Genomic DNA, 15,673 nt, shown 5'->3' on the forward strand with positions numbered 1-15,673 from the left:
GGACAGAGCTCCCCGCCACAGCCCATCAGGTGGACCCTGGTCACCTGATATTTTTCTGCATCAAAGGCTGTCTCGAGGGTCCAGGTGAGGGCAGTGTGTTGGCCGGGCTCCCTGCCCTGGTCCCCACCTGCTGCCCAGTGTCCCCACCTGTCTGATTTCCCAGGGATGCTGGGAGTGGGTGAAACATGAAAATGCCTAGAAGTTTAGCTGCCAGGATGAGTCCTGTGGGACCCGGTGGTGTGCTTTTCCTGAGCACCAGGAGTCTTCCAGAAGAGTCTGCAAGGGCCTCGGGCTGAGCCCGCCCTCTCGGAGGCATCTCAGTCACCCCACACTACTCTGCAGCTTAGGCTGCTCCCCAGCCTGTCCCACCGATGGCCAGCTGCCCCAACGCACTGGTGTCCCAGTGGACAAGCAAGGCTGTGCACCCCACCTGTCCTGTGTCATGGGTTTGCTACCATGGCTCTTAAGTAAACAGCACTTCTGCTAAATTTAGCCCAAGCTGTTGGCACCCAGCCTTCCATGGGTCAAGTGGACACATTTCTTCCATATTATGCCATATCCCTAAAAATATCTGTCCCTCCTCTCACCTTCAGATGCTGTAGTAGCTCTCTCCCTCTGACCCCGATGCCACCTCCCCACATTCCCCATCCCACAGCAGAGACCACGGCATCTGATCTGTGGTGCCTCTGTGCCAGGCACCCTTTGGCACCTCGCTCGGTCCCACAGACCCTGTCAGGACATGCTGTCATCCAGTGCACAGTGGAGGGGAACCCTGAAGATGGCACGTGGGCGCTTCACCACAGGCCCGAGTATGCCAACTGGCCCAAGAGGCCTGGAGCACTACACTCTGTTTGCTTCCGATTTGGTGATTCAGTTCAGCTTCTGAACACGCGCCAGGAGCACAGTCTTTGCTTCATTTCACGTCCAGTGGTGGGAGGAAGCTTCCCCTCATGATTGCCTGGGGCACCTGAGTGATGTGCTTGCTGCAGCCAGCAAAGATGGGCAGCTCACCAAGCCATAGGCGGGCTCCGGGGCAGGGGCAGCAGGGCAAGCGCAGCCAAGACCAGCTCCAGGATTTGCCGAGGATGCGGCCAGAGCTACACAGAGCACTGCCTGGGGTGGCAGAGCCCAGCGCAAGGAAACAGCTGGCTCGTCCAGGCAGAAATCTACCCAGAAGCAGAAACGTGATTCAGAAGATCTACAGGACGCAAGTGATTGCGTCCAGGAAGCTTCCCCCAGAAGGGAGATGGAGGCACAGAAATCAGAGGCCAGTATGATCCAGAATTAGGAGCCAAGGAGTACGCTCCATGGGAACATCCAACTCAGTGCTGATGCTGTGGGTCAAAAGGAAGATAAAGAACAGGCCAGCATTGGGAAGGGGAGCTGGGGAGTGGTCCACTGGCAGCAGAGCACGGGGGCGGCATGCCCAGCCATGGGCTGCCCTGCAGACCCCTGGGGGCCTGCACTGATGAGAGAAGCCCCCTGCCTCTCTGTAAGGGACGGCTTGTCACAGGGCTGGCTGGACCCAGAGCTGCAGGGCTGAGCCGCGCCAGGGTGGTCTTGGCCCAGCGTGGTGCTCTTGGGAGGCGCAGGGCTCAGTGATGCCCCCTTTCACTGGCTTATCCTTGAGCCACCTTGGGGGATAGACAGACATTGGGGCCCAAGCAGCTGGCAGTCTGGTGCTGGACATGAGGCTGCCCCAGGGCCCTCGAGGTGGGGGCAGGAAGACTGGCTCTGAGGCAGGTTGGGGAACAAACCAGCCATTCACTGGATAATCCTGCCATTTCTCCGCATGACCCACGATCTCCAGGACTAAAAGTTCGTGGTCCTGAGGAATAATTGAAGAAAGGATGGAAATGAACAGTATTTGTGGACCACTGCTGAGGTCTGTGGAAGTTGTAGGAAAAACAAGGTGACGCTCTGAACAGTCACCTCCCAACCGTCGCCTTGGTGTGACAGGAATGGGACAGGGCGCAGAGAGACGGCAAGCCAGGAAGGCTGCCTCACTGCCGGGGCCTCCTTTTACTGGTCTTGTATTTACTATTTTCTCAAAAATAAGCACATAGTACTTCAATCTTCAAATAAAATCACATCTTAAGTCCAAAAACCCTCTAAAATTTATGCCAAGTGTGTCAAAGCTTTCCTCAGCTGCACTTGCCTTTAGCCCTGGGCTCTGTCGGGACAACGAGGAGACGCTCACACCCTCTTCTCTGCACAGTTTTAAACCCACCTTGAAGTGACCCACTTCAAGTGCACAGTAGCACTGGGCACCCCGGGGGGCTCAAGCCCCAGCAAGGTTTGGCCCTGTGAGCGCAGGCACGTGGGTGTGCTGCCCACTGGTGCTTCTGGCCTCCTCAGCTGCGAGGCTGCATTTCCCTGGGGCAAGGGTTTCCTCTGTGTAACCTCAGGGCTGTTACCAAATTTGGGACATTTAACATTTTTGTGATGCTTTTATCTAATCTGCTGTCTGTGTTCTGAGTTCACCTGCTGCCTCACACTGTCGTGGGGGCATCTTTCCCCGGAAAAGCCACATGTCACTCTGCATGGTCAGCTGTTCAGTCCCTAACAATCTGGAACATTCCATAGTCTTTCTCTGTTTTTCACGACATCGTTTTTCTGAAGCATACAGTCTCATGGCTTCATGGAAGGGCTGTCTGTCGGGGTTTGTCTGGTGTTCCTCCTGAAGAGATTGGGGTTCTCTGCCAGCTCACTTAAAGTAAAGGCAAAGACACTCAGTGCTGAAGCAAATGGTCCCAGTCCCAGGTTTTCTATATCACAAACCCTGTGCTCAGACTGGGGCCTGGTGGGGTAAAATTGCCCGAAATATCTATGGCTCTTTGTTTTCTCAGAAATGTCATATTTGGACTTTAAAAGAAAATCAGTTTTTCCTCTGACCCTTCCACACCAACAAAGGAACGTTCCTTGTGGTTACTTAAAAAAAAGGTGTGGCTTTGCGAGCCCCTCATGAAGTCTGGGGACCATGTCCTGTGGGGCAACAGCCTCTGGGACATACCCACCCCCTGCCTCCTTTCTAAAATGTCACCCGGGCAGCCGCAAAGGCTGCCGAATCGCATTGCTATCATTTCCTCAGCAGAATCAATCACAGTGCGGTGTCCATGGTATTCAGCCCTGTTTGGAATCATGGGTGATCCCAGCTGCCGCTTTTCCCATGGATGTGTCTCTGCGCCTTCCTAGAGGGTGAGGCCCAGGGACTGAAGCCTGGCCTGTGCGTGGCTTGCACCTGGGGCAGGTCCTGGCAGGTGAGTGCTGGGCTCCCTGACCCGCCGCGTCCCCTGGAGCCTACCTCCACCTGCGCCCAGCTCCTGTCAGTGACTCTGAACAAGAAACAGCCAAGAGTTGGCTGCATTCCTGGCTGGGGCCAGCTGTGCCTCTGAGCACCCTGGACGAGCCCACATGGGATGAGGGAAGAGCAGGGCCTCTGGGGTGTGGGCCCTGCCCTGCAGTCCCCCGCTGTCCCCATGATGCTCCAGGGAAGCAGGAAAGCAATGCGGGGCCCTGGGCTTGCTCTGAGCTATGTTTTGAAGCAGAACTCATGCCGCAGAAGCTTGAGAAGTATTTCTTAACCCCAGTAGGAGGAGTTGGGTCATTGGGTTAATAGCTTTTAAAGCCTCTTTCATATAAAAATGGTTTTCATCATAAAATCAGATCAAGTAACATAAGTCACTTATTGAACATTTACAAAGCTCTTTACATGGATTTTTTAATTTCATCCAACATAAGCCTGTGAGATAAGGCACTTTTATTATCATTGCTTTACAGCTGGGGTAACAGAGGCAGAAAGGAAAACACAGCCTCACCATTAATGGAATTTAAGCCACAGGCCTGAGACTGGCCCTCCCAGCTACGGTGTGTGCAGCAGGCAGATCCGGCTCAGACAGGGCCCTGCGCCTGGCTCGGCGTGGAGCCTCTCGGGCCGCCTGCCGTCTACTGTTCTGTGGCAGGGGTCTGTGGAGGTCCCCAGCCATCTCCGAAATGGGGCTGTTTGCTTCCTTACTGCTGAGTTTCTGGGGCCTCTGCTCGTAGGTAACAACAAGCAGCTTGGGCCAGCTGTTTGGGCCCCTCCTTACCGGGCGCCGGTATTTGCAGGCGTGTTCTCCCAGCCACTTGTCCTCTCGGCAGGGTCCCTCACTGAGTGAAAGCCTATAATTTGATGGCATCCAGCTGATGGATTCTTCCTTTCCTTGTGGCACCTTGCTGTTGTTTCTAAAGGCACCGCCATCCCGGGGTCAGCTGGGTGTCCCATGCGGTCTCTCCTAGGGTCTTGCGGTTCTGCACTTCACAGTTAAGTCCGCCGTCCTCTTTGAGTTATTTTTGCAAAGCACCTAAGGCGTGCGCCCAGATCCCATTCCTGCATGTGGACATCCGGTTGCTCAGCACCGTTTGCTGGAGAGACTGTCCTTCCTCTTCTGAGTCGCCTCTGCCCTTTGCCAAACACCAGGGACTCTGCTTGCAGGGCTCCTTCCGGGCATCGTGCCCTGCCCCATGGCATATCTGTCCTTCACCAACACAGCACAGAGCCCTGCCACCCACCTTGGGAGCCGCAACTCTGTGCCGCTGGCCCAAGCTGTGGGCAGCTGCCTGCCCTCTCTTGAAGACCCAAAAAGAGGGGTAGATTTTTCAGTCTGTTCCACCTTTTACAAGTTCTTAGGATGGAGGGCGACTTCCAAGCTCCTTACAGGTAGAACTAACCAACTCTGCTTAAAGAAAAAAACTGAAAGAGAAGAAAAGCTGGTGTCTCACAGGATCCAGTTCCAGTTGACTGCGGCTCAGCCCTGTGGCTTCGCACTTCCTGGGCTCAGGCCCGGGTATGGGGGCACAGTGGTAACACCCACCTGCTCCCCTCACGAGGCCTTCTGGAGCAGTGGGAGGTGCGCCCATGTGTTGGGTCCTGAGTATTGTTAGTCTCCTGCACACACTGGTGAGGCTAGGTGGGTCTTCAAGATATTTTGCTGATAACTTGCAAGAGGAGGAATTCAACCTGTTCATATTTTCATGACACGCTGCATGAGCTCAGTCCTGCATCCTGACAGGTCTCTAGCTTTATGTCTGGGGAAGGGCTTTGGGGCTGGCGGTGTCCTCAGGAAATACCTGGGCCTCCTACTGCATTCCCAAGGAAACAGGCAGTGGTTTCCAACAGCCTCTAAAACATTTGCCTTAACACAGAGCCTCAGCCTTCCACGTTTTCAGGAGAGAGCAGATACCTCCTTACCTGAGCAGTCTGACAGGTGCCTCGTTGGATGGTGGGTCCTGGCACCCAACATCCTGTTGCAGCCCCACTCAGGAGCTACCAGAAGGCAGTGGCCCGATCTGGGCACATGGCAGGGGTCAGCAGCACGGTCGCCTACACGGGAGCCACAGAGAAGGCTGAAACCTGAGGAGGGAGCCCCCTGGCACTGCCCTGGAGCAGGGAGTCAGGAGAAGCAAAGGTCACTCGGTACTCACATCGCCTCTGCGCAGAGCCTGGATGTCCTGCCCTCTGGCCAGCATCTTCCCAAGCTTCCTGGCCACTAGCCCCTCCCTGGTCTTCACCCACCAAGGGTTCCCGAGGTCTGCACCACATTCCTTTCCCGCTCCTGCTTCTGTCTCCACCATTTGGGCTTAATTCTGTTAGAAGCAATGTTAGCGCTTACTCGTTCATTTTGGACTGTGCCCTGAGGACAGGGGCCGGGCCTTCTCCTTCAGCTGGGACCCCCTCTGAGACAGAGGCTGTCTGAGAAGTCCAGGTCTGTCCCTCAGCACTGGTGTGAAGTGGCATTGGTAATGGCTGGACTGTCCCTGCTGGGAGCGCTTGGAGTGAGCCGACGTGATGCACAGGCAGAAGGCTCAGCAGGTTCTCACACCAGCTGAAGGCAGGGCCCGGCTCAACCAGAGCTTCCTGAGATCCTGCTGGGCTGAGTCATGGATCTCTGGTTTAGCCAAGGGACTTTTAACTTCTTAAAATTAAAATCCACAGTTAGAAATGCATTTTCCCCTGTGACCAACACCAATAGTTCAAATACCATATTTTCTGTGCCACCCTTCTTTAGATGGTGGTTGTTACCATTACTTTGATTGCCTAACCCACTAACGGTGCCCTCTGCCGTGGCCGCTCCGGGGCACACGTCCGTTCATGGGAAGCTGGAGCTGGGAGAGGTTTAGGTGTCTGCTTGTCCCACATGCTTGGGCTGAAGAAGCAGCCTGCAGGGACAAGCTGGCAGGAGGGGGCCCGCAGGCCACTCTCTGGGACAACTGTTGACCCCGGGCAGGATGCCAACAGAGGCCTGGCCCACATGGGGTTTCCCCATCCAACTCAAGTGACTCAGTGGACCATCCCTCCCCCTTGCTGCACACCATGTGGCTCAGCAGCCACGCCGGCTTCTGGAAGTGCTGGAAAGTGGAAGTGTTCCCAGGCCGTTCGCCTTACATCCTGCTTTGGTAACAATGGCCACACACCCTGAAGTCCCTTTACAAGTAAATCGAAGTCTCCAACTTGTGACCATAGCACGTGACTCTGTGGAAGCATCACATCTGGTAAAATCTCATGTCAACAGGAACCTTGACAGACTTGCATCTGCAGGGTACCTGGGTCCCCTTGTCACACTACCTACAGTGTCATGGTGACCCCTTAGGAACCAGTTAGTGTCTGCAGTCCTTGCTGTGTGAGCAGACAGCGTGCCGGGGTTGCCCCCCACCTCGGGCCTTGGGAGCAAACACCTCCTTGGCTGGGAGCCCCTCTGGCACCTTGCCCCTCCCACATGACGCTGCCGCTGCCGAGGGAGCATCCCATGGGGCCTGATGCTTACTCAGTTTTGGGACTTGCTTTAAGAAAAAGAATGCAACATTAAAAATACAAAATTCATATGAACGCAAATTTTTATTCAGGATAGAAAGTGAAATTCCAGGTTATGGAGTATGGGACACTGAGGGCCTCTTCCCATGAGACCTTCAGGTGGAAATGCCGCCTGCCCCAAAGCTCCCTGCACTCACAGGGGCCCTGAACCCTCACCCTCATCAGCTCATGATCCGTCCTTCCTAGACTCCTGAGGAAACTGAGGCCTGGCACAGTCCGGGGCCTGGCCCCTGCCTCTCAACCGGCATCTTGTTTTGGGCTATTTGTTCCTATCACACTTGCAACAAGAATTCATGTCTTGGGTGAGTCACGTAGTTTAAGAATAGGAAATGCATTACATCTGTTTTCTGGAAGGAAGAACCAGGCCAGGCACACCGCCTGATGGACCCACTGTGGCTCAGCCACCTGGCCGACTGGCTTGGTGGGTTACTTGCTCAGGGACAGCAGGGCTTGAATCATCTAGAGGCTTTCCTTGGGACAGCAGCACCTCATCCACACGCTGGCAGGGCCCTGCTGCTCCCAGCTCCCGTCCACGGCCAGAGAGTACAGTCCTCAAGAGGGGAGGGTGCTGTGCCGGCCTGGCCCCGTCAGTCTTGGGAAAACCTGGAGGTGTGCAAGAATCAGGGTCCGAGAGATGTCGCATCCCTGAGACGGGGACCAGCATTTAAATTGTGCTGGAGAAGTGCCTTGTCTCCAGGCAAAGTGACAGCAGCCGCAGCACAAACACGAGCAGGCCTTCGCTCTGCGCGAGGCTCAGCACCTTTTAGTGACTTCAGGCTCGCCTGCTGGCAGGGACTTGAAAACTGCACTGGGGTCGGAAATGGGGTCTGTCCCCCATTATTCAGATTTTTCTCCTGCCTGGGCAGATGCTTCTGCTTCCCCATTTCAGGCCCAGAACGCTCCTCTTAGGTTCTTTCCAGCCTTTTACCGTTGTGGGGCTGCCAGATGAGTCCTGATCACACTCGTGTGGTGGCTTCATGGATTGTCTCCACTGCCTTCTCTTTTCCAGGAATGAAACACTCCTTCCTTATCCACAGGTCACAGTTTAGCTTTCATTTCCCATGGGGAAAAACCTCTTTTCCATGTTTTTTGTGTCTGTTATATTGACCCATACATAAAAAAGTATCTTGTGGGTTTATTAGAAATCTGACCACTTACTAATTCCCTATTTTGCAAACCTTTGTTGAGCACTTACTACATGCTAGCACTGACAGGGCATTTCTGATATACATCAGAAAATAAAAAACCACAAGCCCATGTCCCCCTGAAGCATCTACCTTTTTGTGCTTTTATCATTGCCTCCTTCTTGCTTTACTTGGCTTGTTTTATTATTTTTCTGGCTTCTTTAGTTGAGTGTTTTTTTTAATTTATTTACAAAGGTATTTAAGGCTATGATTATGTTTCTGATTATAATTGTGACACGTTTATTTTCAAATTTCCTATTTTTTAATTCTTAAAGTGAATTTACTGTTTTTCTAGTATTAATTTTATTCTTTAAGATTTATTTAGGAAATAAGTTGGATATTCATCACTTGCATGGCTTTTTCAATTTTACAGGCATTTGTATCATATCCTATGAACTTTAAAGACCTAGGACTTTATATTTGACTGTCTGTGTCTGTTCTGCCTGCATGTGCTCTTTTTTCTACCAGCGAATCATTCATTCACCCAACAACTATTCAATGATTCCCTGCTATGCGCTGGGCACCGTAACTCTGCTCTTTGTGGCTGCTTTTCATGCACAACGAATGCCAATTTACCAGCACTTCTCTCACAACTCTTCAGTCTGAGTCTAAAGTTAGGAGGGAAAACCCCTCCCACCTACTCCCGTGTGACCAGTCTTTCTAATACGTAAGGTTGCTTCTTGCTGGCTGACCTCTGACAAGGAGGAGTTCTGGGCCTGGGTCAAAGTTGAGTGGGGGTAGGTCTGATCTCTAAGAGCATCTGGGAATCATCAAGAATAAAATGCAGTTTTCACAGCAAAGATCAGCCCAAGGGTCTCAGAGACCCTCAGAACCAAGTATTTACTCTGAAGGCCCCTTTCTGAGGGGCCCAGGCAGAGGACCTGACAGGAGCCCCCAGGAAGGAAGCCAGGGTGGAGGCAGAGTCTGGGAAGGTTCTGGAGTCTAGAGACAGAGGCCACATTGACCCTCTGTGCAGCACTCAGAGCCCTTACCTGATTGAGCCACTTCTAATGAAAACAGGCTTAATCCTGCATCAGAGATGGGACCCAAACCTGGTTTTCTGGGGCTGTGTTCCAAATGGCAGTCTTGCGCTGCAGTTCTGTCCACGTAGGTGGGGGCACAGGAGATTGGATGCCCTCCAGGGAAGCACTAAGCATTGCTCATTGTCCTCCAACAGAAACCCCTGATGGCTTCCCCGTCATCTGCCTCATTCTCTAAGCGGCCACTAGAGGACCCTGTTAAGCCCTGCGGATCGTTCTGCATCCCCTGGCAGGTCTCTCCAGCCCTGGTTCTGGTGCCAGTCCATCATTGCTAGCAGCTGTTCCGTGTTCTGTTCTGAAAAGAGCTTGCTTCCCACTGCTGCCTTTGACTTGAGGCTTCTAATTCATCCTGGAATCGGCTCTGCTTCACAAAGGCTCTGATGGAGGCACTTTGCAGGTGACCGAATCAAGCCTTCTTAAATGATTAAAAACATAGGATGTATAAAATCTAAACCAGCTTCAAGCAAAGTAATATCAATTGAAATGTGGATATTCCTTTTCATTCAGTGGACACAAAAACAGAACATACTGATCGTGATTCCCAGCTCATGTGTTGTCCTGGGTGGTTAGCCCCCAAAGCAGAGTCCCTGTGGTGAAACACTTGAGTTCCTCATGGGCAGAGCCATATCTCACTCACCCTTCTAGGCATTTCACACCGTGTCGGGGCCCAATTAAGTGCTCAGTGAATCTGTACAAGTTAAATTAACCAGTGATACCCAACATGGTCGGCATGAAATAAAAATCTAATATAAAAATCACGGGTAAAATTCCCACTAAAAATCAACCAGAATGTTAAATAAACTGTAATGATGACATTTTAAATTGAATAGCTGGGAGTTCAAGAAAATAAGAAAATCTCAGTAAAAGAGCTGAGACCCAGGCCCCAGGCTGTGGGGGCAGCTGGCTCCTGGGGCATCTGCCAGGCCAGAAATGGGGAGCCCTGGTGAGCGGCCTCCTGGAGCAGAAGAGCTGGGTGGCTGGAGCTGGGAGCTGGTCCAGACATGGCCAGCGACGTGACAAGCTTTCCTTATCCCCCTTTGCTTTCCGTGAGGAGAATTTAAAAATCTGTCACCAGGGGCATGACTTCCTGCAAGCTGGGTTCCCTGCTTATGTCACCTGCATGGTAGGGAGCCTCTGAGATGAGACACTGTGAAGCATTCCTGAATTGCAACACTGGGGGTGCCTGGCAGAAGCAAGCACCAGTTCTGGAAGGAAACGTCTCTGCCCTTGTCCCACGAATTTCCACAGATCAGCTTCAAGAGGCGCTCACGCACAAAGGCACCAACTACACCAAGAAAAAGCCCCTGTGAACAAAGTCAGCAGATGACAAACAGTGAAGCTGCACCCTTGAAACTTCAGATAATGGAGTCATCAGGCACTGAATACAGGTAAGTGCATTCAAAATGTGTTTTTTTTGAAAAAGAGGAAATTGAAAATATGAGCCAGAAACAAAATACTGTACAAAGGACCTTATCTGGGAAAAAATAAACCTGAAAAATGAAAATAAGGAGATACATTAAAGAGCAAATCAGATACAGATGAAAAGAGCACTCTGGGATGGGAACGATCAGATACCGAGAAACTACCAGAAAGAAGGAAGAAAGCAGAGAAAGGAAAGAAGGTGGCAGGGGCTTTCTGGGCCAAGAGGAGGCCGTTGTCCACCCAGAGCGCCCCCACTGAGCCCCACCCAGGAATGAAGAGAAAGAGACGTCTTCAGAAAACTAAGAACTGACAGCCCCCAGGCCTCATCTGCAAAGCCTGAGGAGGATGCTTCTGGGGAGTTAAGGAAGAATGTGAGCAAAAAAAGGCAAACCCAAGGAAACCTAGGACAGCCTGACCATTCAGGCAGTAGTAAAATGTAGGGGGTCCTAAAAACTAAGGTAAGGCAAATCCTGGACAGCAGATACCACCACGGATGGAGGGTGACGGAAGTCACCTGAGCTCTTATGCAGAATGAAACTTTCTCCTTCAAATCGTTGTGCTGGCAGCTCACGCTGCTTACACACACATGTGGACACGTCCAGGCCCATGGAGTGCCACCCACCCCGGGAGGCGGTTCCTGGGGCCTTTCGCTTGGCCGTTTTCAGCTGCAGTTCGGGCTTGCTGTCAGGAGGTGTATTAGATTCATTTTATGTCTATTATGTCGTTTTCTGTGCTTTGGGTAGGACTGATGCATTTCATTTTCCAACAGTTCAACTGAACTCTCATCTCAAGGTGAACTAATGGAAGCTGCTCCAAATGCCCAGTCCTGTTTATAATCCCTCAACCAGAAAAGGAAATAGAAAATGGAAGAAAACCTGAAAGTAAAGTTTTTGAGGACATTTTCAGAACCTGAGCATATCGTCTGCTCTCTCCTTGAAACCGAGTCACAGAGCCACAGTCACAGAGCCCTGCATCTTGACGCGTAACAGGATGACAAGCTTCCACATGACCTTACTTCTTGAGCCTTGGAAAGAAGTCACCTCAGTGGCAGGTTTTCTGTTTTTCACCCTAAGGTCAGCAGTAACCTTTCAGAGCTCCTGCCGCCCTCACCAATTATGACCCGGAATTAATGGAGAGAATAGAGAGAGTGGACTGTGCAGGACTCTCTCCCTGAACTGAAATGCTGTCTGTTTCCCACCGCAGGAAGGGTGGTCCCAGGGACAGCAGAGATTGGGTCCAGATATCCCCAGTGGACAGGCCATTCACACCTGGTTGCTGACAGGCTCTGCAAACTTACACGTCTGCAGGAAAGGGATAGTCCTGACGACCGGGATGGAAGTCCTCGATCCGGGTCAGATGCCAGGCTGCTCACTGTGTTCAGTGACCAGTTGTTGGCTCAGTGTTTGGGGACTGCAGCTTGCTCCTGGGGTGGGCTGCTCAGCAAGAGGGTCTGCGGTGAAGACTGGCAGCACAGCGTCCACCCACTCAGCCATAAAGTCACTCAGGGACAGGGCAGAGCTGTGGCTTCTATAGGCGATGTGAGAGCGCTGAGTTCCTGAGATCATCTTTGCCCCTCACGGGGCCCCCTCAGCTAATGGACTTGGGGAGGGACCTCAAGGCCATGCCATTTCTTTCACAGGCAGATGGAGACGCCCTGGTCAGCATGGGCTCACCTTCCTTCTGGGTGTGTGGCCGTTATGGGGTTGTTCTTTTCCCTGTGTGAGTCTCCATGTTGCCAGTGTTCTTGTTGAGCCTGGTATCTGCTTTTTGGAAGCAATGTCAGGAGCATGGAGGTGCGCACTGAGCGAGGCTTCGGGCCAAGCAGAGCCATCCTGCCTGCCTGCTCGGGAGGTCAGGGCAGCAGAGGTGGAAGCCCTTTGAGGCCCAGTCATGCTGTGACTGCCACTTCTTACCCATCATGCCTCTGGGGCTGCCCCACACCTTCACCTCCCTTTCCGCGCCCAGGGGCGCGGCATGCGAATAGACCCTGGACAGCAAGGCAAGGACTTCCAAACAGGTCGAGGCATCCACTCAGTCTCCCTCTGAGTGGGAGTGAAAAACAAATCATGTGCGGCTCTGTGGGTGGGCAGTCAGGGCTCGGGCTGCAGTGCCAGCAGAGCTTTCTGCCCTGATGTAGGCTCTCACCATCCGCTTTGTCCAGCGTGGCAGCTGCCGGCCACACGTGGCTCTGACACTTGAACTGTGGCCAGTGGAACTGAGTAACTGAAGCTAAAATTTTAATTTAGACTTAAGTACCATGTCTGGCAAGAAGCACTGTGAGCAGGACAGGTGCAGACTCCTTGAAATTTACCCCGGGGCTGTGCTGTCCCTGTGCAGGTGTAACAGAGAGACTCGCTCCAGTGTCGTATTGAACGTTAGTTTGCCAGGTCAGGATCCATGCTAACCTGGATTACCTGGTCATGCTAATTAATTTAATTTTCTCATTAATATTGGTCATAGGCTCATTATTTCCCCCAAATGTCATTGTTTGTTTCTAAAATACACTAGCCCACTATCAGCCTTCACAATCAGTGGTAAATAGAGGAAGCTTTCCTCGAAGTGTCATCACCTTGATCGTGAAGAACAGTTCAGGGAGAGGGCGGTGGTGCCTTGCCGATAGGCCTGTCCAGATGCACGGGAGCAGGGCCTGCCCTGCACGCCCCCTCAGTGGGGCTGCCTCCCCTGACCCAGCTGGGTCTGCGGGCTCTGCTCCAAGCTGGGATCTCGGCTCTGCCTCGGTTTGGGCGCACACACCTCTGCCCCACCACTTCCCCGAAGGGGCTGGGACTCACCTGTCTGAGAGTCAGGTTAGAGATACCCCAGGAACAGTGAGCACTGTCTCCTGGTCCTCCACTCTGCGTGGCCCAGTGCTGTGTAAACAGCTAGACCAGGATGTATATGCAAAACTGACTGGCCCTGCAGTTTCTGTGTTTCTCACAGGGACAAGCTTGCAGCTTCAGCCTCAGAACAATGGTCAGAGAAGGTGGGGGTGCCTTAAACATGACTCCCTGCTCCAGAGTTCCAACCCCAGGGGTCCCCAAGTGAGAATTCATCTGGGACAGGGTGGGGGTTGCCGGAAGAGGGCAACAGGACCCTCTGATCTTCTGGGACCACCCTGAGTAGGCAGACCTGGGTCCCAGGATTCCTACAACTCAAATGTAAATAGGGTAACTTGGTCCAAGTAATGATTAAGTGGTAATGTTATCGTTAAGAGCAAAACTAATAAGGCAAGCTAGGGCATGCAGGCAATGGTTTTGCAAGGTGTCTGCTGACAGGTAGTAACCGCCCTAGTGGGGGTGAGCATCTAATAATGTTGGGGAACTGCCAGCACTATGTTGTGCACTTGAGGCCAGTACAACATTGTACATCAACTACACTTCAGTAAAAATCACATCAGAAAGAGCCAATAAGCAAGCTAATAAGTAGAAGCATAGAGCTTTTTGTTTTGCTTTGAGTTTTTATTATAAAATGACAGTGAGGTTTAGTAACATACAGATTTGTCAGGACTCATTTGCAAGACAAAATTCACTGTGTAATAACATGTGGGTTATTTTTCTCTTTGTTTTATAAGGATTAGATAGCTCCATCAATAAAAATGAAAGCCAGGAAACAGCCCATGGGAACCAGGAATAAATTATGCCTCTTTGCAGCTGTCACTTGGTTTCCCATGACCGATGTTGACCCCCTTCTTCCAGCGCAGGACCCCTTGTGTTAGTGCCCCCAGAGGCCCCGTCGGGGTGCTTCCCACTAGCCCTCTCCTGCTCCTCGTGATTTCATGGAGTTCAAGAGCACCAAGCCAAGAAGCCCACCAAACTAAAAAATGCGAGTAATACTAAATTACAAGGAACTGCGGCTCAGCCTCTGGTTCTACGTTAGAAGGTACCCTTTGTCTGAGCATGGGCCGTGAGTGTACAGAGTCATGTGGGTTTTTCAGTATATTCAGACGTGTGTGGCCACATGAGCTTTTCCGCTGACCCACCACCCCGGAGGGCTGAGCGCACCTAACCCGGTGCTTCAGGGAGTGGCAGGTCCTGTTCCCTCCAGACAGATTGCTTTATGGGGACATCCAAAGTCATTCACAATGAATCATAAGAAAACAGTGGTCATTTAAAGACATGAATGTGATCTTTTGGTTCACAGTGGAGGCAGAACCCCAAAACCATGCTCTTCCGTGTGTTCCTGGCAATCAGCAGCCCAAAGTGTTGGTGAGGGATGCACCTTGGGTCTGGGGACTGCCCAGATCCTTTGTCCCGTGCTGGCCACCAAGAGCTCACAGATGCTTTCCTTCTTTGTAGATCATGTTTTACGTGCTGGTGAAGGCCACATACACCCTGAGCTACAGCGTCTCTCTGATTTCCCTTACAACCGGAAGTATAATTCTCTGCCTCTTCAGGTAAGTAGTGGAAATGAGTGACTCTGCCAAGATTGTGAGCAGGAAGATGTGACCAGCATGAGCCACCTCAGCCCAAGAGAGCACAGCCTGCTCCCTCTCTCCATGTGCTGAGCTAGTGAAACTCCCTTGGAGAAGGCCGGTGGGAAATTCAACACTGATATGTGTGTCTTTATTTAAGTATCTGCATTTCTTATATAAAGAGAAAATGCTGACTTTGGATAAGAATTCAGTTCAACTCTTACTTACCAAATACGTAGGCATTATGCAAACACTTTGAAAACAGAAGCAACATGATCTTGCCCTTGTCATTCAGAAGCGCCTACGTTTTGGCCACCAGTGGTCTACTGAGAGACACTGTAATGTATTCGAGAGCATGAAGGCAGGGTTCAAGTCCTGCATTCAAGCCCTGGATCAGTCTTTTAGTAGCCGTGTGACCCTGGACAAATTACCTCACACCTCTCTGTGCATCTGTAAAGCATGGATACCAATGGAGCCCACGTGGCATGTGGTAAGCACTCTAAATTTTGCCACTGTTTTCCCTGTATTGAGGCTAGAGTTCCACCCAGTGAGCCTTGGTCTCCTTGGTAACTAATGACTGGCTACACTGCAGTTGTTCAGGGGTACAAGTAGAGGCTCTAACTAGAAAAAGCTAATGCACATATTAGGAATAAGTCCAAATCTTAAGCATCACTAAATAAAATGGGTCGGTTTTAATCACCACATGTAATTTCTTGCTCAAATATAGTTCAAATGTTGGCAGTATTCAGATAAAATCAGTGATATA

At 51.6% G+C, this 15,673-nt stretch overlaps 1 pseudogene; it reads left to right on the forward strand.

Moving 5' to 3' along the window:
• Nucleotides 1-15,673, forward strand: part of LOC108387979 (vasoactive intestinal polypeptide receptor 2-like) — a 61,742-nt pseudogene that overhangs the window by 27,766 nt on the left and 18,303 nt on the right.

Source organism: Manis javanica, chromosome 2, assembly GCF_040802235.1.
Source record: "Manis javanica isolate MJ-LG chromosome 2, MJ_LKY, whole genome shotgun sequence".
Taxonomy (NCBI): Eukaryota; Metazoa; Chordata; class Mammalia; order Pholidota; family Manidae; genus Manis; species Manis javanica.